Consider the following 13,849-nt stretch of genomic DNA (forward strand, 5'->3'; position numbering starts at 1 on the left):
TGCAACTAACACAACAGCGTAAATCAACTCTACCCCAGTAAAAATTTTAAAATAAAAAAATAAAATAGGAGAACCACCACCACAACAAAATAAAGTCTACAATAAAAGGGGTTTAAGAAACATAAACTGATTTCAATGTGCAGACCTTGTTTGGATCCTGACTGAACATATTAACTGTTTTGTTTTAAGTTGATATTTAGGGGATGTGACCACCAAGGGGATCCTGGATGATATTAAGCTGTTATTGTTCACTTTTATTTGGTGTGATAGTGGTTCTGTGGTTATGTTTTGAAAAAGAGGCTTTGTCTTTTGGAGAAACATATTGGACTAGTTACAGATGAAGTGATACTCTGTTGGGGAATTGCTTTAAAATAGTCAGGGTGGGGAGGGGGTAAATGTGAAAGAAAATGATGAGTTGATGGTTGGGGAGGGGAGGGGACAGTGCTTGGAGGCTCTCTTTACTATTCTCTGTGTTTTTGTATATGTTTGAAATTTTCCATGGTAAAAAGTTTGAAAAATGGGAATTCCCTGGCTGTCCAGTGGTTAGGACGCTGTGCTTCCACTGCAGGGGGTGTGGGTTCGATCCCTGTTTGGGGAACTAAGATCTTGCATGTCCTGCGGTGTGGCCGAAAAAAAAAGTTTGAAAAATGGAGTGAGCCCAATGTGCCCATTGTATAGAGGGACAAAGCAAACCCCAGGCAGGAGGATTGGAGGGACTCGGGGGGCACCTTAGGTTGTTGACACTGGGGGGCTGTCCCTGGGCCCAGCCCTGTGTTTTGTTCATCCTGGGGAGGGGGCTTGTGCAGGAGACTCTGGGACCTGCTTCCCTGCCTGAGCCTGGGGTGTGGAGAGGAATCTCCCCCATCATCCGAGACTCAGCTTTCCGGCAGTTCGTGGCTGACACACTCATCCGTCTGAGGGCACCTGGTGGCTGACTATTATGTGCATACCTGCGAGAGGCAGCTTTTATTTTATTTATTTATTTATTTATTTTTGGCTGTGCTGGGTCTTTGTTGCTGCGCGCAGGCTTTCTCTAGTTGCGGTGAGCGGGGACTACTCTTCGTTGAAGTGCACGGGCTTCTCATTGCGGTGGCTTCTCTTGTGGAGCACAGGCTCTAGGCGCATGGGCTTCAGTACTTGTGGCACACAGGCTCAGTAGTTGTGGCTCGTGGGCTCTAGAGCACAGGCTCAGTAGTTGTGGCACACGGGCTTAGTTACTCTGCGACATGTGGGATCTTCCCGGACCAGGGATCGAACCCCGTGTCCCCTGCATTGGCAGGCGGATTCTTAACCACTGCGCCACCAGGGAAGTCCAAGAGGCACTTTTAATTGTATGAGGGCAACTCTTATTTTGTCTTAATATATTAAGTCATCACAAAGGGAGTGTTTCATCGTATTTTATTTTAGATCTCTCGTTCTCTCTTTTTTTTTTTTTTGCGGTACGCAGGACTCTCACTGTTGTGGCCTCTCCCTTTGCGGAGCACAGGCTCCGGACGCGCAGGCTCAGCGACCGTGGCTCACGGGCCCAGCCGCTTCGCGGCATGTGGGATCTTCCCGGACCAGGGCGCGAACCTGTGTCCCCTGCATCGTCAGGCGGACTCTCAACCACTGCGCCACCAGGGAAGCCCACTCTCTCTTTTTTTAAGAAGATACTTGCTCATGGTAAACTCAAAGGGAATACAGTGCAAAGCCAGTCACCCTTCCTCCCATCTTCCAGTCACTTCCCAAAGACAGCTATTTTAATTGATCTATTCAACAGATACTTATTGAGCACATACTGTGTGCCAGGCACTGTGCCAGGCTATGGTATCAGAAAGTATGATGTCAGCCACCAGTGAGAGCTGCCCATGAAATTTAAAATTTTCCAAGAGCCACATTTTAAAAGTCAAAAGAAACAGGTGAAATTAATTTTCTTGAAATAATAATATATTTCTTTAACCCAGTATATCCAAACCTAGTATATGGAATCAATACAAAAATTATTAATGAAATTTTAATGATCTTTTCATGGTGTATTAGTTAGCTCAGGCTGCAATAACAAAATACCACAGGTGGGGTGGCTTAAATAACAGAAATTTATTTTCTCACAGTTCTGGAGGCTGGTAGTCCAAGATCAAGGTGCTGGCAGGGTTGGTTTCTTCTGAGGAAGGCCTCTCTCCTTGGTTTGCAGACAGCTACCTTCTTGCTGTGTCCTCACATGGTCTTTTCTCTGTGTGTGTGGTCCCTGGTTTCTCTCAGTGTCCTAATCTCCTCTTCTTGTAAAGACACCAGTCAGGTTAGATTAGGGCCCACCCTAATAGCCTCATTTTACCTTAATTACCTCTTTAAATGCCCTGTCTCCAAACACAGTCGTATTCTGAGGAAATGGGGCTTAGTTCTTCAACATATAAATTTGGAAGGGGGGACACAATTCAGTCCATGACACACTGAGTCTTCAAAACCCAATGTGGATTTGATTCACATATCACATCTCAGTTCCAACCAGCCCAGTGTCAAGGGCTCAAGCAACACATGTGGCTGGTGATTGACCCGTTGGACAGCAAAGTTCTGGGTGTGGGAGTCACAACAGCAAACACAACAGGCGGACATCCCTGCCCTCATGGGGCTTCCATTCTACTGGAGGGGATGGACAGTAAATACAGAAGTATCATGCATCACGTACCATACACGTTTGGAGAAAACCAGAGGAAAAGGGGAGGAGGTGGGGGTCCAGGTGTGCATGCTCCATCTTCTCTTCTCTTCCAGAGCTATCCTGTTTGAACGCAGGAGATGGATGGATGGATGGATGAATGGATGGATGGATAAAGATATATCCCTATTTTAAAAGCACAGATGGTAATATTCTATACATGGTATTCTATTCTTTGCTTTTCTCACTTGAAAATATAGCTTGAAATTCACTCCTTATCATCACACATAGACGTGCCTTATTCTTTTTGATTTACTGATTTTAAAGGATAATTTGAAACATATGAAGACACAGTTCTGCTGAGCCAGAATGACAAGCTGGTGTTTGTTGAGCGCTGACTGTCCTTAGCGCCAGTCACCTCATCTGACCCTCCCCACAACCTCGTAAGGTGGGTGCTGTTTCCAGAAAAGAATTTCAGTTCATGGGCAGCTTTTATAAACAGGTGGATAATAACAACTACTGACTTCAGAGAAATTTTAAGTCCCAGATTACAGTACTAACAAATGATAGGGTCTGAGAGATCTTCCTGTTGAAGTTAACAGAATAATAAAATTCTAATGTGTAGTGTTATTGTTACATTAATATGCATTATCATTATAATATATAGGAATATCTTAACATAATATATTAACCTATTATATTAATATATAATGAAAATAGATATGCAATTTATTGAAAATAGTTAATATATCTATAACAAAATCTACACAGTAATATTTAGAGGAAAAGAAATAATTGAGAGAAAATACTGGGAAAACAACAAAGCCAGGAAGAGCTGAGAGGTTGCTCACGCACAAATTGAGCCTGGAGCCCGCAGGCTCAGGGCTGGCCCTGGGGCTGTGCTTGGGGATGAGGTTGTGGATGGGGCCCTGGGGTCCAGGGGTGCAGGCAGGACTCTGCCCCCTTGGATCTCACTCCAGTCAAGGAGAAGCATCCAGAAGGAAAAGTGGTACCAGGAAGTAAGATGGAACCTGCCTGCCAGCCTCCCCATGTGAGGTGAGAGGTGGGCAAAGGCCACAACCCACCCTCTGAGCCCCAGAACCCTCTGCACCCGGCAAGGTGCTCCCTCCTGTTTATGGGGGTCCTGCACCAGCAGCTCTGTCAGGGCATCCTCAGGGCCTCTGCAAAGACTGGGATTCCAGGCAGTGTGCCTGCCTGACAGAGAACCCCTGTAACTCTGGAACGGGCTGATGCAGTGTGCAGCCATAGGACCTGCCTCGGAACAGAGCCAGCAATCCCCTCAGACAGGGAACTGATGCTATTTTGATAGTCCTGAGCCTGATGGGCACTGTGCTGGAACCAGACTGCCCCCCGTGGAACAGGCTCTGCAAGGAACACGTTCTGGGCTCTGAGTCACACAGCCTGTGGGTTCAAGCCCGGCTCTGACTCATCTCAGCTCCAAGACCCCAGTCTCCGAGCCTCGGTTTCTCTATCTGTAGCATGGACATGGTACACAGGCAGCTGAGCGCTTGGTGAGAACTGGCTGAGAGCGAGGGTTGTGCAAGAAAATGAGAATCATTTCTGAGCAGAGCTGGTGCCTCCTGGGGCTCCCTGGTTCCCAATGCATGGAGGAAAATCCTCCCACACTGCCCTCGACCCCTGCCAAACCCGGCTCCTGCCAAACCTTGCCCCTACCAAACCCTGTCCCTGCTGCTCTGGCCCCAGAGGGAGGGAGTTGGAGCTGGTGAGCGTGATTCTGGCAGGTCCTGACCTGTCCTGGGGGGAGACCACAGGGGAGTGAGGCAGGAAGGTAGCTCTGGGTCCTGAGCATCTCCATCAGCCCTTGTATCCTCCACCCCTTCCTCCCTCCCTGCACTGCAGCCATGCTCAGCCACTACAGTTCCCTGATGCCTCCTGTCTCCTCCTGTCTCAGGACCTTTGCACAGGCTGTTCCCATGACTGGGGTTCCCTTCCCCCTCTTTTCTCAGATTTCCACTCGCTGTTCAAGTCTTGAGAAGCCCTCCCTGAGGTCCTGCTCTGTGGCCGCTGCCCAGCCCGGGTCTCACTGTAGTGTGTGATCCCCAGCAGGCTGAGCCCCCTGAGGGCCAGGATCAGGTCTGTGCCAACTTGGTAGCCCAGAGACAGTGGATTCTCAGCAAATGCTTATGGAGAGCAAATGCACGAAGGAACGCGCATGTCTCTGCTGCATCCAGACTTTGATGCACCAGGTGCAGTGCTGAGAGAGGCAGGTAAGAGAAGGTTCCCAGTCTCAGCACATTTCAGTCTAAGGGGAGGCAGACATTAAACGTAACTATACAGTCACCCTGAACAATCCCCGAGGGCAAATACGGTGCTGTGAGACTGTGTAGAGGGATGCGACCTTGACAGGGACCTGAGGTTTCCTGGAAGATGTGATGTTTGAGGCCTGATCTGAAAGCTGAGCGAGGACAACTAACTGAGCAGAGAGGCAGAAAGATCTTTCCAGGCAGGGGGAACCACATGTGCAAAGGCCCAGCGGTCAAGAAGCACCCAGAGGGGAGTAATGTGTGAGACGCTGCTGGCCACGGAGGTCGAGGTCAGGGTGGAAAGGTCAGGTAGCGGGGAGGGTGGCTGAGCTTTATCCGCAAAGCAGTGCAAGGACTTTAAAGGGTTTCATCCTCCCTGGGAAGATGGGTGGGACCCAGATTAAATTTTAAAGAGCTGGCTGTGTCTGCCTCGTGGAGAACAGATCAGAGGGCCCGGGAGAGCAGGGAGGAGGCCCCTGCAGCCCATGAAGGACTTGGACTGAGGCAGGGACGGTCAGGTGTGGAGGATTTTTAGCAAAGAGCCAGCCGGCAGGCCCAGCCGTGGGGAGCCTGCAGAGAGAGCAAAGCGGGGATTCAGGGTGAGGCCTGGTGTCCTGCCCTAAGCAGGGCCGGGCCAGCTGGGAGCAGCCTGTTCTCAGGAGGAGGGTCTGACGAGCCTCCAGGGCCCTGGCTACCCACTGGCCACCAACCCGCCAAGAGCCCCCTGGCCAGAGCCATGGGCCTGGGGACACAAGGAGTGCTGCCCCTGCCATTCCAGGAGACAAGAGTCTTCTACCTCCTTTGAGCCCCGCCCTGCCCTGGAGCTGCTGAGTGACCATCTCTGGGCTGGAGCCTTGCCTGCCTTGCTGGCTGAGAGCCAGAGGCTCATTCCCTTCCTTGGGGATCAAGGGCTCCTAGAGGTCTCCTCCCAGGAAGCCCCCACCCAGGCTCAGCCCAGCCCCACCCCTGGGAATGTCCGTTAGACCACTCAGGATGCACATGCCAAGTTCTGGGGAGAGAACGTGAAAAAGGAGACAAGATCCCTGCCCGCAGGGGCCTGACAGTCTAGAGGGGGAGGCCAGGAGCATGAAAACACATTGATAAATACATCATGCAATATAACTTCAGAAACAGATAAATGCTCTAACGAGTGACGTGATAGAGACTCGGGGAGATTGGGGTGGGGGCTACGTGAGAGAGGGGGTCAGGGTGATGCCTCATCTGAGGATGCAAAGAAGACAGTCATGGAAATGCATTGTTTGGTGGGGGAGTGGGGAGAACAGTCAAGGCAAAGGCTTGAGGGGGGACCAAAGAGGCCAGGGCGTCTGGGAGGAAAAGAAGTGGTGGGAGAAGGGGACCGAGGGGTGGACCAGGCCTGGACGGCACTTGTGAGCATGGCACTGGGGAGGCCTGGCGGGTTTCAGGCAGGGGTGATGGGCTCCATGCCCCTGACCTACCAGAATCTCCCTTCTTGCTCAGCCTGGAAACCCCCTTACCCGTAGTTCCCTATTTTAGCCCTTTCTAGCCCCTCTGCTTCCTTCACCCCCATTACAGGTACTCCCTGGGCTGGAATTTCCCCAAGATGTGCAGCCAGGGAGGGGAACTAACACCCATCATTGTCAAGGCCACTGTGCATGGACCTCCTACCGTGAGCCTTGCCTCATGCTGGGTGTGCTCTGACCTGGCCCCTCACACGGACCCTTCAGGTTTTACAGCCCATTTTACAGACCAGGAGACCGGATGCAGTGTGACTTGCCCCAGGCCATGTGGCCCAAGGCAGGAGCCAAGATTTGAGCCCAGCTCAGTCTCATCTGGAAGGTTTGTCAAATCCTATTCAAGCCTCGCGAGAGTTTCGTGATGGTGGGAGATCCAGATTCTTCCCCCCCTTTCCTGCTTGCCTCCCTTCATTCGGTAAATGTCGCCACCAGCTCCCCAGTTGCTGGGCCAGATGCCCCAGAGCCATTCTGATCCCTTGGCTGCCCCCCTTTTCCAGGGGCCGGTCATTAAATGCCCCTTGACGGGCCTTGTTGCACCTTTAACACCCAGCATATCTGGCTAGTGGTTCTCTCTCCCTCCCTCCTGAGAAAAAAGGAGGAAATTAAATTGTGGCAGGTTATCATCGACCTAGAGAGAGCCGCACGGAGGTCTGCAGTCACCTTTCTCTAAAGAGGTACTTCGCATGATTGCAGTAAATGCAGTGGGTCTGGAGCCCAGGCCGGCTGGCTGGTCCCTGGTGTCCCTAAAGAACACTGCAGGACGGGCTGGCTGCTCCCACCCCAGAGGAGCTGTGGGGAGGTGGCGGTCCCCACAGCCCACCCCTTCTGCCAGAAGGGAAGTCACAGGGGGCTCAGAGTCACTACCCCACCCCTTCCTTGAAGCAGTGGCCTCTTTGGGGGCAACGTTCTAAAACCGATTATGGTGATGGATGACACAAGAAAAACCCACTGAACTTTACTCTTTAAGTGGGGGAATTGCATGGTATGTGAATTGTAGCTCAATATATCTATTTAAAACAAGAACAACAAAGCCAGGTGTTCTGTGTCTTCCCCAGGGGGTCCAGATCGGCTCAGACAAATGAAATGTGAAAAAAAAATCATGGGAACACTCAAATATTACCTGATAGCAATAATCAGAGCTAACGTTTCTTTAGTGCTGGTGACATGCTGGTTAACTCCTGTGACTCTCACCACAATTCTGTCAGGCAGACATTATTACACCCCCCTTGACAGATGGGGAAACTGAGGCACACAGTGGGACCGTGCCTGGCCAAGGTCACACGCAAAGGAGTGTCAGAGCAAGGTTTGAACTCCACAGTCTAGCTCCAATATCCTCACATCCGTCCCTGATTTAGACAAGAGTAAACAGGATAAGAGTTTAATCAATAAGTGTCCCCAGCCCAAGAGTGCTCCCCCCATGTTCAGCATCGGTAAACCACAGGCTGCTCTAGTTCTAGACACCATGCTTTTACTGGAATCATGTGAAGTATATCTTTTTCTAATGATTTTTAGAAAGATTTTTATTGGAACATAGTTGCTTTACAGTGTTGTGTTAGTTTCTGCTGTACAGTAAATTGAATCAGTTATATGTATACATATCCCCCTTTTTTGGATTTCCTTCCCAGATCATTGAGTAGAGTTCCCTGTGCTATACAGTAGGTTCTCATTAGTTATCTATTTTGTACATAGTGTTGTATATATCTAATTATTCTTTAATTGAAGTATATTTGATTTACAATGTTGTGTTAGTTCCAGGTGTACAGCAAAGTAATTCAGTTATACCTACATATATATATCTATTTTTTTCAGATTCTTTTCCCTTATAGGTTATTACAAAATACTGAATGTAGTTCCCTGTGCTACACAGTAGGTCCTTGTTTATTTATTTTATATGTAGTAGTGTGTATGTGTTAATCCCAAACTTTTAATTTATCTCTCCCCCCGACCCCTTTCCCCTTTGGTAACCATAAGTTTGTTTTCTTTGTCTGTGGGTTTATTCCTGTTTTGTATATAAGTTCATTTGTATCAAATTTATTTAGATTCCACATATAAGCAATATCATATATTTGTCTTTCTCTGTCTGACTTACTTCACTTAGTATGATAATCTCTAGGTCCATCCATGTTGCTGCAAATGGCATATTTCATTCTTTTTCATGGCTGAGTAGTATTCCATCTTATAAATGTACCACATCTTTATCCATTCATCTGTCAGTGGACGTTTAGGTTGCTTCCATGTCTTGGCTATTGTGAATAGTGCTGCAGTGAACATAGGGGTGCATGTATCTTTTCACATTATGACTTTCGGCCAGGAGTGGCATTGCAGGATCATATGGTAGCTCTAGTTTTAGTTTTTTAAGGCGCCTCCATATCTTTTGAGAAAGGTGCACCTTCCTCTAAATCATCTGGTTGCAGCTCTGCCCCCACCCATTTCCCCGCTGGATTCTTCCATCACAAATCATATCATCTAAGCATTTCATTCATAAATTCTTCAGCATGTATCTCTGTGATGTGAGCTTTCTGAAATAACTACATTTTCTTTTAATCACCACTTTCACATCACACCTACAAGAAGTTCATGGTTCTGTAATATCCTCTCAAATCCCATCTTCCCACCCGACCCCGTTTGTTTTCTAAATGTGTTTAATGGTTCAAATCAAGAGACAAAGTCTGTACATTGCATTTGGCTGGCATTTCTCTTAAATCCCTTGTAAGCTATAACGATTCTCTCTTTTACTTCCTTGCCTTTTAGTCGCTGCAGAGAGTGTGAGATCCTTGCTCCTAAGCATTGATTTGCTGCCTCTTAAACAGCCTTCAGCAGAAAGTGGAGGGCTGGGCTGGGGGGTAGAGCGGGCAGGGAATGGTGGGGGCTTGGCCCAGCCTCCAGGCCTTGTGGAGAGCCTGGTATTTCCACCTTACTGGTTACCTAAAAAGAAATAAAATCAGGCCTAGGTAGAAAAGGGAGGCACATTGATGATGGCAGAAACGAAATATATTCATTTTCCCATTTGTCACAAATGCTGTCAATCCCACCTTCAAAACACGTCTGGAATCTGCCTTTTCTCTCTTGCAGTGGATTGGAGGATACGAGGGAGGAAGCGGGGAGGGGGGCGCTGGGTGGGAGGCTTCCACAGTCCAGGTGAGAGCTGCTGGTGGCCTGGGCCAGGGTGGTGGCTTTAGGTGAAGAGGGAACAGATTCCAGGAGTGTTCTGGAGGTAGGACTGGTTGGGTGCAGTGGCTGTATGGACACGGAGGGCAGGAGATGTCCAGGGTGCTTTGGATGGCAGGCTCCTTTCTCTTTGGGGAAAGGAGCCTTCTTGCCTCAAGCTCATGTACGCAGACCCCTCCTCCAAGCTCCCAGCTGAAGCTGGGGAGATGACACACACCAAAATGAGGGTAACTCACTCCTCAGCATGGACCACCAGCACCCCATGCTCAGCCTTCCAAAGAGAACGAGCCAACAGAGGAAAGAGAGAGGGTGGGACAAGGGCACGGATGCCAGAATCAGCCTCTTCCCAAGCACCATGAGCTCGGAAAGCTCAATACCTCTCCGAGCCTTAGTTTCCCCATCTGAGCAATGGGAATGCCCATTCCCACCTGGCTGGGCATTGTGAGGAAGTAAATGGTGAGCTGCTCTGAAGTGGTGGTCTTGAGGAAGAGCGCCCACGTGGCCCCAAGAGAGTCAGGAGGATGTGAGGAGTGGCTGTAGGGAGGCTGAGCATTATGGGAGCGTGGTCTGCAGCTGACCAGGGTACGGGGCCGAGCACATCACAACTGGTCCTTGATCCCCACTGGGGTCAGCCTCTGAGCACCCTGGCACAGGTGGCCCAACAAGGAGGGACTGGGGGTACTCTCTGTGGTTCTAAACAATCCCCAGACTGGCCTGTACCAAGCCTTGGGCCATTTTCTTTATTTTCCTTTTCTACTTCGATGCTGATCATCCTGCATTAATGAAGAGACAGCTTAGAAGATGGCTAAGGTCATGGATTCAAACCCTCACTCAGCCATCTAAGTGCTGCGTGATCTTAGGCAATTTCCTTCATCGTCTGGGACTCAGTTTGCTCATCTGTAAAACGAGCATAATCATACAAATCTCATAACAAGCTTATTGTGAGGATTAAATGATGTTAAGTAATTTTCCTAAGGGTGAGTTAATACTTGTAAAGTGCTTAGAACCGTACCCAGCAAAAGTAAATGGGAGTCTCTTCCCCCTGCACCCTGCTTCTTTTCGACATGACCTCTGTAGTCTTTGACAGTTTTCTTGATTTATGGATGACATGTCCCAGATTCATCTCATGCATTTTCTACCTGGAATCAGCTGTTTCTCAGAGGAGCCCTGTTCCTTTTGGCAATAAATGGGAGTTAGGAATCACAATCTAGACATTAGGGATGTTCATTCCCACTGGGTTATCACTGCATCTAGGCTTAAAGCTGGAGGCAATGATAATTATCATTCACATTTAAGATTACAAGGTTTTCAGTTAACTTATTTGATTTTATGTATCTCTTGTTTTATTTTTACACAGAAAACCTTTGTTCCTAACAATATTAATCCAGTTTCTTATCTTCTTTATCCTATATTATAAAGCAGACAGTTTCAACCTAATAATACCGATATAATCACTACCTGTAAGATAACTGAGCGCTGTTGAAGATTTCGTTGTGCTCCTGTTTCTTTGTGATTCTGTGGTCCTTAGGTTAAAGCCCATTAGAGATGTACAATCAAAATGCTGTTTTAAAGTCACTTCCAATAATCCTTCTTAGTGTGTTTGCCAAGTTGACATTTAGTCAGGTTTACTCATTTCTGTTGGGTATTTTTATTTTAAGGGATTGCTTTTTTCGTCTTGGCTTTACAGTTTTGTAAGTTTGCATTTACAAACGAAATACTCTAAAACCAGATACACTCAGTGAAATCCAGCTTCCACATCTTTCCCTTTGGCTAATTACCTCTCTCCCCATAGGTAACAACTTTTGTTAGCTTCTGCTTTATCTTTCCATTGTTTCTTTTTGAAAATATAAGCAAATGTATACACACCCCACACATATTCAGAAGATAGAATACTTTGCATACACAGTTCTGCTCCTTGGATTCTATTTTTGCTTTTTTCACTTAATCATACATTCTGGAGATCACTCCAGTGCAGGATTAAGACAGCATCTTTGGGGGGCTTCCCTGGTGGCGCAGTGGTTGAGAGTCCGCCTGCTGATGCAGGGGACACGGGTTCGTGCCCCGGTCCGGGAAGATCCCACATGCCGCGGAGTGGCTGGGCCCGTGAGCCATGGCCGCTGAGCCTGCGCGTCAGGAGCCTGTGCTCCGCAACGGGAGAGGCCACAACAGTGAGAGGCCCACGTACCGCAAAAAAAAAAAAAAAGAGCATCTTTGTTCCTTTTCACAGCTGTGTAGCGCTCTCTTCTGTGGATGTCCATTTTATTCAACCAGTTTCCTCCTGGTACATGTTTGTATTGTTTCCAGTCTTTGCTGATACTATTAGTGCTGCAATGGCAACAACAAAACCTTGTGCATACATGGATTTGTATTTTGGGGACAGATTCGTAGATACTCTCATGGGATTAAAAAAAAAAACTGTCTCTTAAGACTTTAATTTTTTGAAGCAGTTTCAGGTTCACAGCGAAACTGAGAGGACCTCGTGGGATTTTCAGTCATAACTGTGATACATGTTACCCAGGAGTTCATGGTGCTATGGGCGTGCATAACAGCTGTGCTCGTGTGTGGGTGGAGGTGCCACTTACTGAGACAGGAAGCACCGGCGGGCTCCTTTTAACCTTGTGCTATGTGGTTTAACAAGTGAGCTAGGCTTTGTGCATGGTGGCGGGAGCAGGATTCCGGGTGTGGGAACTGAGGCTGAGGCATGGAGGAGCATGCAGGCAGCAGCGAAGCCCCAGTTTCATCTGATTGGGAGGCCCCAGACCGTTCTTGGAGAAGGGGGCAGGGTGGGTCTGGCACACCTGGCACTCCAAACTCCAGCTCCTTCTGAAGGGACTGTCTGTATCTCCCAGGCAGGAAGCAGGTCGGGGAGGGGACCAATGTCCACCACTGCTGACTGTAGTCCCCTCTGAACCCCGGCTGGGATAAGTGACCCCCCTGCAGACCAGGGGAAGGCAGACTGAACCTGGACCAGACTTGGGAGACACACTGACCTGGGTTCAAATCCCAGCTCTGCTCTGTGACCTTGGACAAGTTGCTTAACCTCTCTGAGCCTGTTTCCTCCTCTGTCCAGTGGGGATGAGGCAGGACCTGCCTCACTATGGTGAGGACACTGTGGGAGTGTGCATGTGAAGTGCCTGGCTGGGGCCTGGCACATAGTAGGTGCTCCCCACTGAGGAGCAGCCTCCCCTACTGCTCTGTGGCAGGGCTGGGGCTTGGCCTTTGGGAGCCCTTGTTCCTACCTTCTCTGAGCTGGAGCAGCTAGAGTAACCCACTCACTTGTAGATGGTGGAGGAACCCATGGGCACGGGAGTCAGATGGCTGAGGTTCAAATCCTGGCCTTGGCATTTTCTCTCTAGCTGACTTTTTCACCTCTCTGATCCTCAGTTTCCCCATCTGTCAAATGGGGGCGATGAGACCACCTGCCTCACAGCAGTGTTGGGAGAAAGAATCGATCTCAGACATTTAAATTGCTCAGTCCAGTGCTGGGCGTGTAGTAAGTGCTGACTAATGTCACAAGAACCATGATTGGTCTGGGCATCCCACAGGGGGGCATACTGTCTGTGGTCAGCTGGACAGGCCAGAGCCTGAGGGGCACCAGGGCAGGGGGCAGGGGGTGTGCAGGCTTTGCAGCCCCTGAGCAGGCAGGCACATAGGCCCTGGTAAAGGAACATATTTTTAAGAAAGGAAACTCAGGACTCTCATACAAATATAAAATCTTTGAACATATGTCAAAGATTTTATTTGACTCATGAATTTATGAGGGAACTAGTAAGATGTTACAGCCAATTCAAAGGAGGATTAAAAAGCGCACACACACACAAACGCAGGCAATTAGGAGTGCTGAAATGAACTTACAAATAGGTGCAAAACTGGTCAGTGTGCCAGGGCAGAAATCAATTGTGTCTCTACCGGATGCAAGTAATTTGCATTTCTATGGAGGAGAATAATTTGCATTACAGTCGCTTTTCTACATCGTGTGAAATACCTTGAAGATGATGAAAGGCCAAGATAACCCAGAAGGGTGCACTAGGCAAGACACCAGTCATCTTTTTTGTCCATTTCAAAGCCTTTCAAAATTTTACACACACACACACACACACACACACAGTCACAATCACTAACAAATGCAGTCATTCACACACATCCACATCACCTACAAGCCTCACACTGTGTGTGTGTCTTGTGTATCTCGCTGACTCTCGCTCTTTTGCACTGATGGTGGTTCAGGCTCCCACCTCCATGCCTTTGCTCAAGGTGCTCCCCTGCTAAGC

The 13,849-nt window shown here is 48.6% G+C and overlaps 1 protein-coding gene across 2 annotated transcripts in view; it reads left to right on the forward strand.

Annotated features, from left to right (window-relative positions):
• LITAF (lipopolysaccharide induced TNF factor) overlaps positions 1 to 13,849 on the forward strand; it is a 111,524-nt gene that overhangs the window by 11,908 nt on the left and 85,767 nt on the right. The window lies entirely within an intron of this gene.

This window comes from Globicephala melas, chromosome 15 (genome assembly GCF_963455315.2).
Source record: "Globicephala melas chromosome 15, mGloMel1.2, whole genome shotgun sequence".
NCBI lineage: Eukaryota > Metazoa > Chordata > Mammalia > Artiodactyla > Delphinidae > Globicephala > Globicephala melas.